A 16,256-nucleotide genomic window follows, 5' to 3' on the forward strand; every position below is an offset into this window, starting at 1 on the left:
TATTCTCAGCTCCATTTCGAAAGTAATGGAGAAAATAGTTTATGAACAGGTCGATAGTTACCTTGCCACTAATAAACTCATGTACAAATTCCAATCCGGCTTCAGAACTAACCACTCCACTGACACATGCCTTCTCTATCTGACCGACCACATCAAACATGAGGTGGACGCGGGCAAATACTGCGGCATGGTCATGCTGGACCTTCAGAAGGCCTTTGACACCGTTAACCACGCTATACTGTTGGATAAACTCAGAGCAATCGGATTTAACAAAACCTCTTGGAGCTGGATGCAATCTTACTTGGAGGGGAGGGAGCAGGTGGTAGAGGTGAACGGCACCGTGTCCCCACACCCTCTCGGTGAGCTGTGGAGTCCCCCAAGGCAGTATATTGGGACCTTTACTGTTCCTAATATACATAAACGACATGTCATCGGCATGTGACTGTGATTTTTTTTTGTTTGCGGATGACTCTGCCTTGCTGGTATCCGGCAAGGACAAGTCACAGGTGGAGAAAATCCTCAGTGCTGAGCTCTGTAGAACTTGCACCTGGCTCGCTGACAACAAGCTATCCATCCACTTGGGTAAAACAGAATCCATCCTGTTTGGGTCCCACATCAAACTTAAGAGAGTCAATGACTTCACCATAAAAGTAGGTGACAGTGTCATCACCAGGAAAGATGAGGTCACCTACCTAGGTTCCATTCTAGAGGCTAACCTTTCCTGTGATAAAATGACAACCAAGGTAATCAAAAAGGTTAACCAACGAACGAGATTTCTCTACAGAATTTCCTCTCTGGTCAACAAAAGCACCTTGAGGATTCTGGCGGGAACTCTCGTTCAACCCTTTTTCGATTACGCATGCACCTCCTGGTACCCTAGCACCTCCAAAACCCTCAAATCTAAACTCCAAACATCTCAGAACAAGCTAGTCAGGTTACTTGTAGACCTCCACCCCAGATCCCACCTCACTCCTACCCACTTCTCTAAAGTGGGCTGGCTCAAGGTGGAGGACAGAGTTAAACAACTTGCACTGAGCCTAGTCTATAAAATCCGCTACACCTCCCTGATACCGAAGTACATGTCAAACTACTTCCTTAACGTAAATGACCGTCATAACCACAACACCAGGGGGTGCTCCACTAACCACGTTAAACCCAGATTCCGAACTAACAAAGGTCTTAACTCATTCTCCTTCTATGCCACATCAATGTGGAATGCGCTCCCAACAGGTATAAAAGAAAGGGCATCTCTATCCTCCTTCAAAACCGCAATAAAAGTTCACCTCCAGGCAGCTACAACCCTAAACTAACACCCTCCCCGGATTGCTAATAATCAAATGTAAACAATCAAATGCAGATACTTTTTCTTATGCCTTCTGATCTCTCTCTCTCTCTCTCTCTATGTCCACTACTTGATGTCCATACCCCCCCACCCCCTCCACACCCCTGATTGTAAATAATGTAAATAATTCAATGTGATTATCTTGTGTGATGACTGTATTATGATGATAGTATATATGATAGTATATATCTGTATCATGAATCGATTTAAGTGGACCCCGACTTAAACAAGTTGAAAAACTTATTCGGGTGTTACCATTTAGTGGTCAATTGTATGGAATATGTACTTCACTGTGCAACCTACTAATAAAAGTCTCAATCAATCAATCAAACGTGAGCCTCTACCGCGCATGCGTCATGATGGCCTCATTAAGGAGGCGTAAATTCAACAACTTCTACTTCATATCTTCTTTTTCCCCTAAATTTGCTGCACTTTGACGGACACACCTTCTTCAGTTGAAACACCTCCTTCTAGCCTCCTCCTCCTCCTCATTGTGACACTTTTCCCTTCACGGAGAAGCAGACTGGAACAAGTTTTAGTGTGTCAACCAAACAAGCTCGTTAACAAGTTAGCATAATAACCTGACATTTCACTTCCGTGTTGTTCTTCTTCGCTGTTGGAGGACTTAGTGTTCATTTCTCCTCATTCTCTTCACACCTGCACTAGCTTCTTGTTGCGGTCTTTTGACCGCACAAAGTGGACTTTTTTTTTTTTTTTTAAAGGATTTTACCCCACTGGACGCTTTTTAAGTGTCTTTCCTTTTCATAAATGGACTTTGCGTGACTTTAGGAAGTTTTTAAGGTGAAATCGTCGCCACTGTCAAAATAAAAGCCCAACGAAGTGGAGCTGTTCCACTTTCCGCACTTTTCTGAGCAAAACAACATAAGGTAAGAACAAAACATTTATTTTAAAAGTTATGTCATTTACATGAATTAAAAAGTGTCTTTCTGGATATTTTATCTATCATCTTGAAGTTTTTGAACATTGTTCAATACTTTTCCTCCACTGTTGCTGGCTGCTATGAAAAAATGTGCTCATATGTCAACTGGTGGTGAAATGCAATGTGTGTATTTAGTCTAAATACTATGCAGTGCTTCTATTTTGGGTGAATGATGCACAAATGTTTCTCTCAGCATGGAAACCAACTTGATGTTTTCTGTGCATCAACTTACTAGAGAGTTTGTAGTGTTGTGTGTTCTGTAAAGTGAATGTTTAGTCATGTGTGTTTAGCTTTAGTGTTATGAAGTCCCTGCTGAACTTTGACCTCAGAGCATCAGACTATGTGCACTAGAAGCAAAACTGTTTCAGGTACCCTTTAAAGTTGTCCAACGATAATAATGACATTTACAATATTTGTACATTTGTTTATGTATTCTTCTTTATTTGTCATATCTAAGGAGGGTAAATTCACCTTCAGGTGTGTTTAGGTTGGATGCTGTGATGTCATATCATAATGTGTTTACTTTTCAAAGAAAATGTGTGTTATCCACTAGCTGTAGTACTATGTGCTCAATTGTAGTTGTTGTCTTATAAAAGGCTGTGGTCAGCTGGCGAGCCGCTTTGGTGTCACTACTGCAAACCAACAAGCAATCTAACCTCCTCTGACCTGATTTCATCACGTCCACAAGTCATTGCGAGCTTCATCTTCCTCTGTTAGTTTGTTTACTTCTGGGGAGCAAAATCATCCACAATACATTTGTGTGATATTTCTATGGCATCCAATGCAATATCTATTCAAAAGTGGCCAGTTAACTTATTTATACTTATTACTTTTCTATTTCTATAGCATCCAATGCAATATATATTCAAAAGTGGCCAGTTAACTTATTTATACTTCTTACTTTTCTATTTCTATGGCATCCAATGCAATATCTATTCAAAAGTGGCCAGTTAATTTATTTATACTTATTACTTTTCTATTTCTATAGCATCCAATGCAATATCTATTCAAAAGTGGCAAGTTAACTTATTTATACTTCTTACTTTTCTATTTCTATTGCATCCAATGCAATATCTATTCAAAAGTGGCAAGTTAACTTATTTATACTTCTTACTTTTTCAGTGGCACAAGAGTGTCAAAAAATATTTACTTATAAGCATATTATTAAATCAATACATATCTGACACTGTCAATCAAAAATTAAGGCCCCGTCATTCAGATGAGAAGAAACGCTTCCTCCTACTGGTAACTACTCGCTACTACAACCCATCAAACCGTAAGTTGTCTTAGTTTAGGAGCTTAATGATACATTTTACAAATAAAATATGCGCGCATGTTTATCTTTAGTTTGCATCATTTCAGAGCTTATTATTCATTTGCAAATCTTTGATCAGAAGCATCAAACTGATTTGGGTTTTTTTATATTCTATTCAGGATCCTCATTAAATTGTGTTGCTGTTTGCTAAAACATTTGCATGGAAAAACACCTCAATAACACATTTTATTTATGTTTCTTTCCAGCATGTTGCAGCATATTTTAGCACGTATTTTCACACATTTCTTCCCCATGCCCCTGCTGCTTAATCACTTTCATGAACATTGCCTGTGCACAAATTTGACGGCAGTCCTATCGCTCACAGACAGAGGGCGCTGCATCACTGACACAAGTGGACATGCACATCAATGGGGCACAGGGGTCAGCTCCACTATGGGGATTTTAAACACTAAACTTTACCCACTTGATCTTTTTTCAGATGATCTTTTATTCAAAATGAGGCTGAGATTGCTTTGTTCCACCGTTTCCAGGTAGAAAAGCGCTATACAAGTATAACCCATTTACCATTTTTTTAGTTCTTGCATCCATTGCATCATCGTCTCTGCATGGATGTGCCGTGATGCTTTCATGGATGTATTGCAATACGTTACTCAAATATCTTATATATCAGTGATTCCTAACCAATATCTTGCAGTAAATTAGTGCACCGTGAGATAATCGATTATGCTGCGGGAAATGATCCAAATTGACATATTTGATCCAAAAACGAATATTTATTTACTGCAAATAATATAGCTGTTATGCCAGCGAAATATTGTGAACAATGGGATGCTCTTCAAAGCTCACAGGTGTCAAACTCACCGCCGCATCACATTATGTGGCCCGTGAAAGCTTGCAAATAATGTGTCAATAAAATACTTTATCTTTTCTTACTAAATGTATTCATTTTGGCAGAAAGTAATACATGTACTGCATGCAATTACATATATTTTAAGTTTTATTGTTATCCAATAATGCAAAAAATATTATTTTATCATACATTACAAACATTTTTTGTTCAACTAAAAATAAATGCTTGACCTATGATTTCAAAGCAAGTTATTCATCAAATTGTACACTGTATAAAATGTCAATATATTTTGCGGTAAAAAACAAACAAACTGGCAGCTCTGTCGCCAGAATGTTACTTTAAAAAAATAAATAAATAATGGAACCTTTTATTTACCATTTGCAGTAATCAACAACTGTAGATTTTACGGTAAAACACTGTCAGATCAGTCACCTATTTTTTATATTTTTATTTTTAAAACGGTGGCAACATTTTTCTATTTACGGTAATATCCTGTAAAAATAGAGGAATAAATCAATTAAAAAAACACTGCATAAAAATACTGGCAACTGAGTTGCCAGTTTTTTTATCGTAAAATCTACAGATATGTTTTCAGTGTATGTAAAAATAAAATGCATAGGAAATTGTGTAATATCATTATGCAAATCCTTAAACATTTATATTCATATATATTCACTGTTACAAGCGGCCCTCTGAGGGCAGCCATAACGGCGATGTGGCCCTCAGTGAAAACGAGTTTGACACCCCCGCACTAGATGGTAGAAGGCACATAATTAACCTGTTATTCAACTGCTGCCATATTCATACTACATGATGTGAGATTTTTGTAATGTATGTCAAATATGTGCTTTGGTTCAATAAATACATGTTGGTTGGGAAACACTGCTCTATATGACATATGTTTGCAGTTTTTTTAAACCACTACAAAAAAACGCCATTCTCAAACTGTCCTTTTAGTGGTATGCCAAAGAATAACTTAGTTAAATATTCAAATGCTGTGTTACTGTTTTAATTGTGTGTAATGTTACACTGCCCAAAAGTATCAAATATACTTGTCAAATAAAACATCTGCCTTGTTTTTAATGAATACTTAAGCCTATTACCTTACTGTATTTTAATGTTGGTCATTATTTTAGTACCTAGAGAGCAAAATGTTTTCTGGGGTGGAACTTAGTGAAAAAAGTGTGAGAACCAATGACATAAATGGTGTTTTTACAAATGTGCTGCAGAAAAGTAAGTTTTCAACTCAGTGTTGCTGCCAGTATTATCCATTTCTATTAGATGAAGTAGAGGATGGGACAGCTTTTGCTTTATATTTTTTTTCAAGACATTTAGGAATTGAGATCATCAATATTTTTCTAGCAAATAAGTGACTTTTTAGAGGCAAAGATGGCGAAAACGTGGAGGGGTTTTTTTTGTGTGTGTGTTGTGACTCAACAGAAATCAATGCTCTTCTTATTCTTCTTGCCAACTCTTCTGTGGGCACGGTGCCATGCAGAGAGAAGCACCTTAATAAGATGGATGTGGAACTGCAGCAGCTGGAAGAGGATGAGGATGAGGCGTTAAAAGCAGAGGAGATAGCAGGAGATGCGATACAGGAGGCGAGGAGAGCAGAGCAGCAGATAAGTGTGGGGATGACAGTGGAGAGGATGAAGAGATAAGAAGAGGAGGAGGAGGAGGCACAAGAGAGGCGAGACAAAAGGAGATTAGAAAAATAGATAAAGATCAATAGATGGAGATAGACAACAAAGACAGAAAATACAAAAGAGAAAGTGTGAGACTCAGAAAGAGAGAGAGAAAGAGAGAGAGCTGGGCAGACAGCCAATACTCCCCAGAGAGAGAGAGAGAGAGAGAGGTCAGAGCTACGGCCACATCTCGTGTGTATGTGTGCGTGTTCGTGCGCGTGTGTTTGTGTGTGCGTGAGGCGTGGTGAGGATGAAGAAAGAATGCAGAGGAGTAGAGCATGCAGTGGAGCGCAGATAGAGGATGACTTGTGTAAAGCTGGAAATACAACCTTGAAAATGTTTTAACACGTGTGCGTGCGAATGCATGTGTACTTTGTATCACAAGTATTGAAGCCATTGTATAAAAATAAAATTAATTCACTTACATAATAACCTTCTGAGAAGCAACGTCCTCTGCAGAGGACGTTTATTTTATGGCTGCAGCTATCAATTATTTTAGTAATCTATTGATTAGTTTGTTCGATTTATCGAGTAATCGGATAAAACACACTTTCTAACCTCAATTTCCTCATATTTTAGAGGAAATAGTTGTTCTTCTTGACTTATCCTTCATTCTTTTTTTATAATGAATCATCAACATTGAAACGGCACTTTTAACAATAAAAATATCACCGCCATTGTTCGCCGCCACACGGATCATGACACACACACACCATCACACTAATGTGCGCCTTATTGCAGTGACCGTGTGGAAACTATGTTCATGTTTTTAAAGTTCCATGCGGTCCATAGTTGATCACTTTTACTCGTTAACCCAGGGTTGTCAAACGTACGGCTCGAGGGCCGGATCAGGCCCACTAACAGGTTTTATCCGGCCCGTGGGATGAGTTTGTTAAGTATAAAAATGAACCTGAAATTTTTTAATGAAAGAAATGGCTGTTCTAAATGTGTCCACTGGATGTCACAATAGCAATTCTTTGTATCTTTGTAGATGATGCTACATATGTACAAAATAAACCACATGATGTTAGTACATCAGTCGAGGAAAAAGCAAACTACATAAATAACATACTGTAATTTGATTTTGATATAATTTTTTAAAATCTTGATAGGTTAAAAATTAACACCAATGAGTTAACTGATGAACATTATCACATAATTTATTCAGAAAATATAAATAACGACAAATAAAGATAGAATACTATTAACCGCAACATGTAAGTGTAAAAAAACCAACATTATGATTTGTACATTTTCAGATTGTGCTTGTTCTATTCTTAAACAAAGAAAACAATCTGAAGATGTCTTTATTTTAAAGTTATCGTGCCGTGATTTTACCAGTTCGGCCCATTTGGTAATAGATTTGTGGCCCCCCGATCTAAAATGAGTTTGACACCCCTGCGTTAAACGATTAATCAAAACAACAGAATTTAAAATCAAAGCTCTTTTCTAATCAAACTAATTATTTGAATTGATTAATCATTGTGCCCCCTCCTTTATTTTTGTATTTATTTTGTCAGAGTCACATTAAAAAACGTTTTATGTAAAACACCAATGTCCACTGCAGAGGACACTGCTTCTCAAGAGGTTGTTGTGTGAAATGTGAATAAAAGTTTATTTTAATGGCCTCCATCACTCTTGTTTACACCACCTTTCAAGTCAACAGTGCATAACAATACACGTCATCAAATCACTGACTCATGCATGTTATCACTCCATTAAATGACCATTAAACTCCTGCTTAATTGCCCGCAATATGGTGGCAACAGTAATCTCACGGACACTCTATTAGGTACACCTGCACAACGTCTGCCTGTGCATGTGTGCATACATCAATAATAATTATGTTTATTAATAATGTTTTAACCCATTTGTGCTCCTTTGCATTTGCTTGAGCCCTTCTTGGACGCCATGTGTTTATCTTTGTGTGGCTGTGTGTGTGTGTGTGTGTGTGTGTGGGTGTGTGTGCCATCACTCACTCTTGTGTGGGAGTCTGTGTTTGTGTGTGTGTGTGCGTGTGTGTGTGTGTGTGCCATCCCTCACTCTTGTGTGGGAGTCTGTGTGTGTGTGTGTGTGTGTGTGTGTGTGTGTGTGTGTGTGTGTGTGTGTGTGTGTGTGTGTGTGTGTGTGTGTGTGTGTGTGTGTGTGTGTGTGTGTGTGTGTGTGTGTGTGTGTGTGTGTGTGTGTGAGTGCGTGTGCGTGTTCTTGTATTTCTACCCTTCTTGAGACATCAACAAGGAAAAGTACCTTCCATATGAGGACCGGTGAGCAAGTTAGGACCGGAATCATGGTCCCAATACGGACAACCATTGCATCTAATCGAGAATGTCTCATTTGCATCCCTGGTGGGGAAATCTATCAAAAATAGGGTGGTCCCAAAAAGGAGTGATTTTTCAAATTGACTGTGTGTCTGTTTTAAAAGTGCGCCCCCTCTGGTCAACATATGAAATAACAATATGTAATAACAACTGTTGTGTGTAAGATATATTGATATGTGCCCCCCTTGGCTAAAATTAATACAATAAATAAAATAAATATGTATATAGACACATAATGTAATAACTTGAATATTAAAAACCAATTACAAACAAAAAAACAACGGCTGATGATGAACAAACAAAAAATTCAACAACAACAAAATGTACTAAAAGCAGTCTTTTTCTCACAATTTGTCGACTTTTTTCTCATAAAATTGGGAACAATTTCTCATATTATTTCTGTTTCTGTTATATTGCAATATTGTCTTGTAAAATCATAAATTTTTTATGTAAAATTATTACTTTTTAATGCAGAATGGTGACATTTGTCATATAACATTCTGACATTTATTACAATATTGCCAATTTTTGTGTTGTTCTTGTAAAACAGTGACATTTTTTGAGTAAAATTATGACTTTTCTCATAATTTTGCCAAGTAACATTGAGATTATTATTATAATATTGCCAAAATGTTTACATATAAAATTGTGACTTTTGTCGAGTAAAATGACGACTCTTTTCAGAAAATTGCCAAAACGTCAAGCATTTCGTGTAAAACTGTGACTTTTATTGAGTAAAATTCCAACTTTTATCATAATGTTGCACAAATGTTCAGTTTTTCTTGTGAAATATTGACTTGTGTTGAGTAAAATTACGACATTTATTATAACACAGCCAAAATTCAAAGTTTTTCTTGTGAAATTGTGACCTTTTTCTTGTGAAATTCTAACTCATTTTTCAAAACAAGCTTTTTTATATTTGCATAGTATGTACCGTATTTTCCGCACTATAAGGCGCACCTAAAAACCTCCAATTTTCTCAAAAGCTGACAGTGCGCCTTATAATCTGGTGCGCCTTATATATGGACCAATATTGAGCCACAACAGGTCTCGTAACCCCAGCCTTTACTGTAGCGTCTATTCAATGCGCCTTATAATGCGGTGCGCCTTATTTATGAACAAAGTTTTAAAATAGGCCATTCATTGAAGGTGCGCCTTATAATCCGGTGCGCCTTATAGTGCGGAAAATACGGTATATATTATCATTGTTGTAAATACAAATCTTTATACATCTAGAAAGGGTGGTCCTAAAGAGTTAGGCATTTTTCGGAGGTCTCAAGAAGGTAAGAAATACAAGAGTGTGTGTGTGTGTGTGTGTGTGTGTGTGTGTGTGTGTGTGTGTGTGTGTGTGTGTGTGTGTGTGTGTGTGTGTGTGTGTGCGCGTGCGTGTGCCATCCCTCACTCTTGTGCGTGTGTGCGCGCGTGTGTATGCGTGTCTGCGCCTTTGCCACAAGCCTCAGCGAAATGCAGCCAGCATGACGGAGAATGACAGGTTGATTTATGGCGAGGCTATAAGTAGAATGACTACTGCTGTAGTGTGTGTGTGTGTGTGTGTGTGTGTGTGTGTGTGTGTGTGTGTGTGTGTGTGTGTGTGTGTGTGTGTGTGTGTGTGTGTGTGTGTGTGTGTGTGTGTGTGTGTGTGTGTGTGTGTGAGGCAGGAGTGGCAACATGGAGGAAAGAGTGGAATATGAGGGAGTGATGATGAGGAGAGGAAAACAGAAACTAATATTTGGAAATAAAATTAGCTGTTTTGCATATTTCCAAAATCTACTGCAGGAACAAAAAAGTCCTGACATTATCTCCACTTTGTGTCTCCATTAAAATTTATTTTTTGTCAGTTATTATCTGTACAGTAAAAGTGCACAACAATCACATCTTGTATGGATGATCATAATGCAGATTTAGTCTTAAAAGGGACCCATTATGCAAAACCAACCTATTGGTGCCTGTTTTTGTGCATTTGGGATCTGCATAAATCCTAGAAAATTATACAATAATCTCGCCTGCCTTCATACTTCCTCTAAACAAGCTCGTTTGAAATTTGCTTCTGACGTCAGTGGATATCTCCATATTTGGTCGAAATTTACCCTAAGATCTTTGCGCTAGGCCACTATTGTAGTCCCACTATGTAGTCAATAAGCTCTATCCTCTTGTTGTGGGGCAGACTGGCTCGTACATGCCAGTGTTCGTTTTGACAGCAGTTAATTCATTTAATTTTAGTCATAGTCTTGAGATGAAAATGTATGTTAGTTTTAGTCACACTGTGATGAGGTGGCGACTTGTCCAGGGTGTACCCCCATCTTCCGCCCGAATGCAGCTGAGATAGGCTCCAGCACCCCCCGCGACCCCGAAAGGGACAAGCGGTAGAAAATGGATGGATGGGTTTTAGTCACATTTTATTAATCTAAATTGATTTAGTTTTAGTCTAGTTTTTGTTGACTGAATTCCTCACATTTTAGTTGACTTACATTTCTAAAAAAAAAGTTTTTTCAAATGTTGAATAATATATGACTAAAATGGTCATATGAAGAAACAAACACGTTTTATTCTATATTGTATATAACTACATTGAGTGAATTGGTGTATTGGCCACTGTCCTGTTTTAATACAGCAACCAGTGTTATAAATCTAAAATGTGTATATATCTCACATACCCGTATTTCTTTGTGTGTTAGCTTGAAAAATGACAAATCTGCTCTTTTGGGTTGTCAAGTTGTGCAATTGATACCTGAACAGTGTGCCAAGGACATCGAATAAAATGCACTTAAAGGGTATACTGCTTATTAAATTGGAAGACAAGTTCACATGGTGTACAACAAAAATAGTGGTAGAGTAAGCGGTCTACCGTCTTTAATAGTAACAGTCATTCAGTATAGTATGAGTCATTTGGAAATATTAGCTTCGACCTACTTACTGTTGCAAAGATGTTTGGATAGTTAGCCTGCAGACGGCGCTTCAAGTTGGTTGTAATATTAGCGGAGCTAATCGAGCCACAGGTTTATAACCTGTCCAGTTGTCCATTGCAGCAAAGGGGAAGTGCGTCTATATGCCTTCTCTTTCTTCCAGGTGTAGAAGACATATTGTATTGAGGTGTGTAACAATACAGTAGGGATGTAACAATATCAACATTTTATATCACTGTTACTGTGACCAAAATTATCACGCTTATCATTATTATTATTGGTATTATTGAATGTACTCAAAAAATATTTATACACTCACACTGATATCGTTTGACCAAGTTATTTTTAAAAAAACATAAATAAAATAGACATATTGTTATAAAACCCATTATTTTGCATGTTTTGTGTTTTTTATGCTTCACTGATAGTGTTTTAGTCTTAGTATTATTTCTGTTTTAATGGATAAACCTTTGTTGTTTTAAATATGTATTTGTACTGCATTTGTACTGTACTAGCACTTTAAGTATATGTATTATTTCTGGTGGACGTTGTGTCCTTCTCTGTTCAGTGGTCCTTGAACGCACCACATTGTAAAAACAACTCTGTCTCTTTTCCTCTGAGTAAAGATTGATCATCATAATTCCGTTCTAAGAGAAAACATCCTGTAGTTTCAATGTAAACAATATAATGGCTTAATTGCTCAGACAGTAATGTGTTAATATACGTTTAGATCGGGTATGTTGTGTTATAATGGGAAAAGACGTTAACGTCTCTTGTTTAGATGTTAGCATTTAAGCTAGCGAGCTGGCGACAAACCGTCCGTAAGTTTATCAAAGTGCAGTTATCAATCTTGTTTTTTCGCTCATTTTAATTTAAAAGGGTAATACTAACTGTCGGGAGTTTTACTGCGATTATCATTACTACCGATTATTGTTACACCCTTACAATTCAGTCTTGTTTTCCCAATGAAAAATCCAAACACTGATTCGCCTAAAGATGAAATTAAGTATGATTGGATTTCGTGTCTGTCAACATTTTCGTCTCGTTTTTATTGGTTGACTAAATTGTCAATTTTGTCGTTGTTTTAGTCAAAGTGCATTTGTTTTGATTAGTTATTGTCCTGTTTTAGCCAAATTATTAAATTATTCAAAATATTGTTATACACTGAATATTTTTACACTGATTTTGTCAGCAAAATTTGATTAAAATAATTCAGTTCACAAAATTCAAGTGCAAAAAATCTAGTTTCATAAATTCAGTGTAAAAAAAAAAAGCTTTCGTAATAAAGACACAAATTAACGTCCATAGAGACAGTTTGTAAAACATAAGACAGTTTGCAAAACATAATTTATGCAAAACTTTGACCAAAGAACTACCATTACATGCTATGTAGAACACAAGGAAATGTTTTAAATGTAGAAAAAAAATCATAATATGACCCCTTTAGTCTGAGATTTGTGCACAATGTTTGAGGGGAAAATGTAGTTTGTGTTCATAGATAATAATGTTGGATCTTTGAGTTCAGCAGCTCATGAAAGATGGGAGAACAAAAAAAACACACGTTCATTATATTTTTGTTATGTTTAAAATCTTTCTTAATATGAAATATCAAAATTAAATGTAAAATAATGTATTAAATTGTCAATAAATTAAATTGATTTTGAAAAAATATAAAAACAAATCCCTGATATAATTTATTTCATGATCAATTTATATATTGTATATTTTGTCAATAATGTAATGATTTTTATATTCATATTATACAGTTTTAATCAGTGCAGGGAAGCGCATATAAAAAATGTCTTCATGTAAAAAAGCAATGACTTGCCCGGATTTAATTAGATTTTTATTTTTTAACATTCCATTCGTAGCCTCACAATGATGAAATATAATAGAATAGACAAGAGCTTTTAATTTCAAACAGCAGGCGTTCAGCGTCTTCTATTCTGACGCTTTAATTCAATCGGACGTGTGCGTGTGAAATGTAAGTGGAGATAACTGTCATCATGACACAAAAACACACACACACACTCATTTACACACCTGTTCCCATCATAACCTGCTGCTGAAGATGACATTATGATGAAAATATTATCTTGCTTGTATGAATGGACAACAGGAGTTGAATATATAGAGAATATGATAGAGCTGCATTGAAATGGAGAGAAAGAGATAGTAGCTTTGATGTTGCTCCTGTTAGTCTTAGAGTTTGTCTAGTCATGCTGCCACGACACCCCCCAACCCCAACGCACACACGAACACTTTACAGGTCCAGCCCTTGGGCTTTGTTGATTATTTCTGCTGGGACGATCAAAGGCAGCCAAAGCCCCCCTGCCATCTATCTGTTTGTCTTTCGGGCATCAATCTGTCCGGCCATCATTTGGTCGGTCTGGGCATGGGTCGGTCAATTTGTTGATCCATGCGTCTGTCGGTCAGTTGGTCTGTATATCTGTCTGTCAGTCCAACCATCTGTCTGCTTATCGTTTTGTCCGTTGGTGGATCAGTCCGTCCGTCCGCTCGTCGCCTGAGCCGTCTGGCTGTTGGTCGTTTCGTTGATCTGTCCTTCTGTCCGTCGGTCGGTTTGTCGATCTGTCCATCTACACTATATTGACAAAAGTATTTGGCCACCTATCCAAATGATCAGAATCAGGTGTCCTAATCACTTGGCCCAGCCGCAGGTGCATAAAATCAAGCACTTAGGCATGGAGACTGTTTCTACAAACATTTGTGAAAGAATGGGCTGCTCTCAGGAGCTCAGTGATTTCCAGCGTGGAACTGTCATAGGATGCCACCTGTGCAACAAATTTAGTCGTGAAATTTTTTACTCCCTCCTAATTATTCCAAAGTCATCTGTCGGCATTATTATAAGAAAATGGAAGAGTTTGGGAACAACAGCAACTCAGCCACCAAGTGGTAGGCCACGTAAACTGACAGAGAGGGGGCAGCGAATGCTGAAGCGCACCCCTACTATCTACTGACACAGCAAAACTGTATATCTGCAAGCTTAAAGCCTTTTCTTCATCTCATGCCTTTTTTATTCTTTACTTTGCTTGTTTTCCGGTTCATGTGTGTGTGCGTGCGTGCATTTGTGTGCAGTAATCCCAGCAGAGAGTGCCAGGCTGTTCATGAATTCTCTCTGAGCCCAGGAGCCTGAAGGTCTAACCTCCAGTTGAACTCCTGCACTTGTGTGTGTGTGATTGTGTGTGTCTGTTGTTGTGAGGACACGTCGTTTAACACACTTTTTTGGGGTGGTAGTGTATTGCAACCATGAAATCCTGTATATTACTGTTTGCTTTCTGCCTTTGCATATTTTTTTGGGCTTCTCTCCAAGTCTCCATTGCTTTAGGCCACATTTAAGTGTTATTAAAGGCGAGCTCTTTGTGTGTGCGTGTGTGGACTTCAGGGCAATGGCCCTTCCTCCCACGTCCAGAAAGGAAATACCAAATTAGTCCCTTTCTCTGTAGAAGATGTAAAACACTCTGTTTGTCATTTTCCCCTCCAACGTGAAGTCTATTTCAAAGGACCAACATGAAGAGTGTGTGCGTTTTCATGCTAGAGGTGTGCCAGGCCGCCTGCCATGCCAGCCTGCCTGAGCCTCAGGAGTCCCGCTGGGGGTGGAGGTCTCAGGCCAAGCCCCCCTGCCATCACTGGCATGCTGGGTAGGAGCAGGAGGGGTGCGTGAGGTGTGTGTTTGGTGGGGGTTTGAGGGAGGCAGGGGGTTGTGTTGACACAGGAAGCAGTCATGACCAGCAGAGGAGCTGAGATCCTGGTGAAGCTGGATTGTGAGAGGAATGCTGGGAATTTGGGGAGCGATAGAAGTAGGAGCTGAGGATGCTCCATCTTCTTCTTGTGAATATCTTCAAACAAGTTATGTTTGCAATTAATAAAAAAAGAATGCATACAACTGCAAGCATAGTATATTTTTCTCAATAGGAATGAAAATATTATATAGGACTTTATCTTGATGACTTCTCTGATTCATACATCACATGTATGGATATAATCCTCATTAACATGCAAATATGCCCTAGAGACTGTTATAGGAATGGCATTGGAGCAATTTGATTTGATAATAGTAATAATCACTTTTATTTGTGGGCTCTTTTCCGGACCTTTCAGAGCCACAATAAAAACAATGGTAAAAAGATGTAGTTGAATAGATGTTTAAACGTCGCTGATAGAAACAGCACATTGTTGAGTCAACTGTAATAACAATAACAATAATTCCTGTGATGAAGTTGTTGCACTAACTGTAATAACAGCATAAAGGTGTTTTTGGCTCACATCTTGGTTTTTATTGGTTCTCCAGCATATTCCAAAAATATTTTTTTTAGTGATATATTGTTTGATGTTACATTAATTTGCTTTGTTGGATGCAGATGTTTTCAGAATAAGATGCGGTCATACAAAAAATGGGTAACACTTTAGTATGTGGAACACATATTCACCATTAATTAGTTGCTTATTAACATGCAAATTTGTAACATATTGGCTCTTAATTAGTCATTATTAAGTACTTATTAATGCCTTATTCTGCATGGCCTCATTATACAACCAGTAAGCCATTAACTAAGAGTCTTCCCTCAGAATTATTGCTTATTAGTAACCCTAACCCTAACCCTTATATGTTCCCCTTGTGTCCAAATAACTCTAAATTAAATCTTTGTTTGTTAATAAGCAACTAATTAATGGTGAATATGTTCCCCATACTAAAGTGTTACCAAAAAATTTAATGATAACTAGAATTTGCAATCCCGTTAGGAATTGTGTGTGAATGCCCCAATGCTGAAGCTGAACTGTAATGCTGATTGGATGTAGAATGACTGTTGGAATCGTTTAAATGTTGAAGAGCTGACGCTGACTTGAAACGGAGTATCGCAAACCATGATTTTTCAGTTTAATCATATAAAATTAGCAAAAATAGCTAGCGTAAAATCTTAGC

The 16,256-nt window shown here is 37.6% G+C and overlaps 1 protein-coding gene across 1 annotated transcript in view; it reads left to right on the forward strand.

Annotated features, from left to right (window-relative positions):
* Nucleotides 1-1,733: 1,733 nt before the first annotated feature.
* wnt5b (wingless-type MMTV integration site family, member 5b) overlaps nt 1,734-16,256 on the forward strand; it is a 112,693-nt gene continuing 98,170 nt past the window's right edge. The window contains exon 1 of the mRNA XM_062064977.1: nt 1,734-2,229. The gene's annotated coding sequence lies outside the window, so the exon portion shown is untranslated. The remainder of the gene's footprint in view (nt 2,230-16,256) is intronic.

Source organism: Entelurus aequoreus, linkage group LG12 (assembly GCF_033978785.1).
Source record: "Entelurus aequoreus isolate RoL-2023_Sb linkage group LG12, RoL_Eaeq_v1.1, whole genome shotgun sequence".
NCBI classification, from domain to species: domain Eukaryota; kingdom Metazoa; phylum Chordata; class Actinopteri; order Syngnathiformes; family Syngnathidae; genus Entelurus; species Entelurus aequoreus.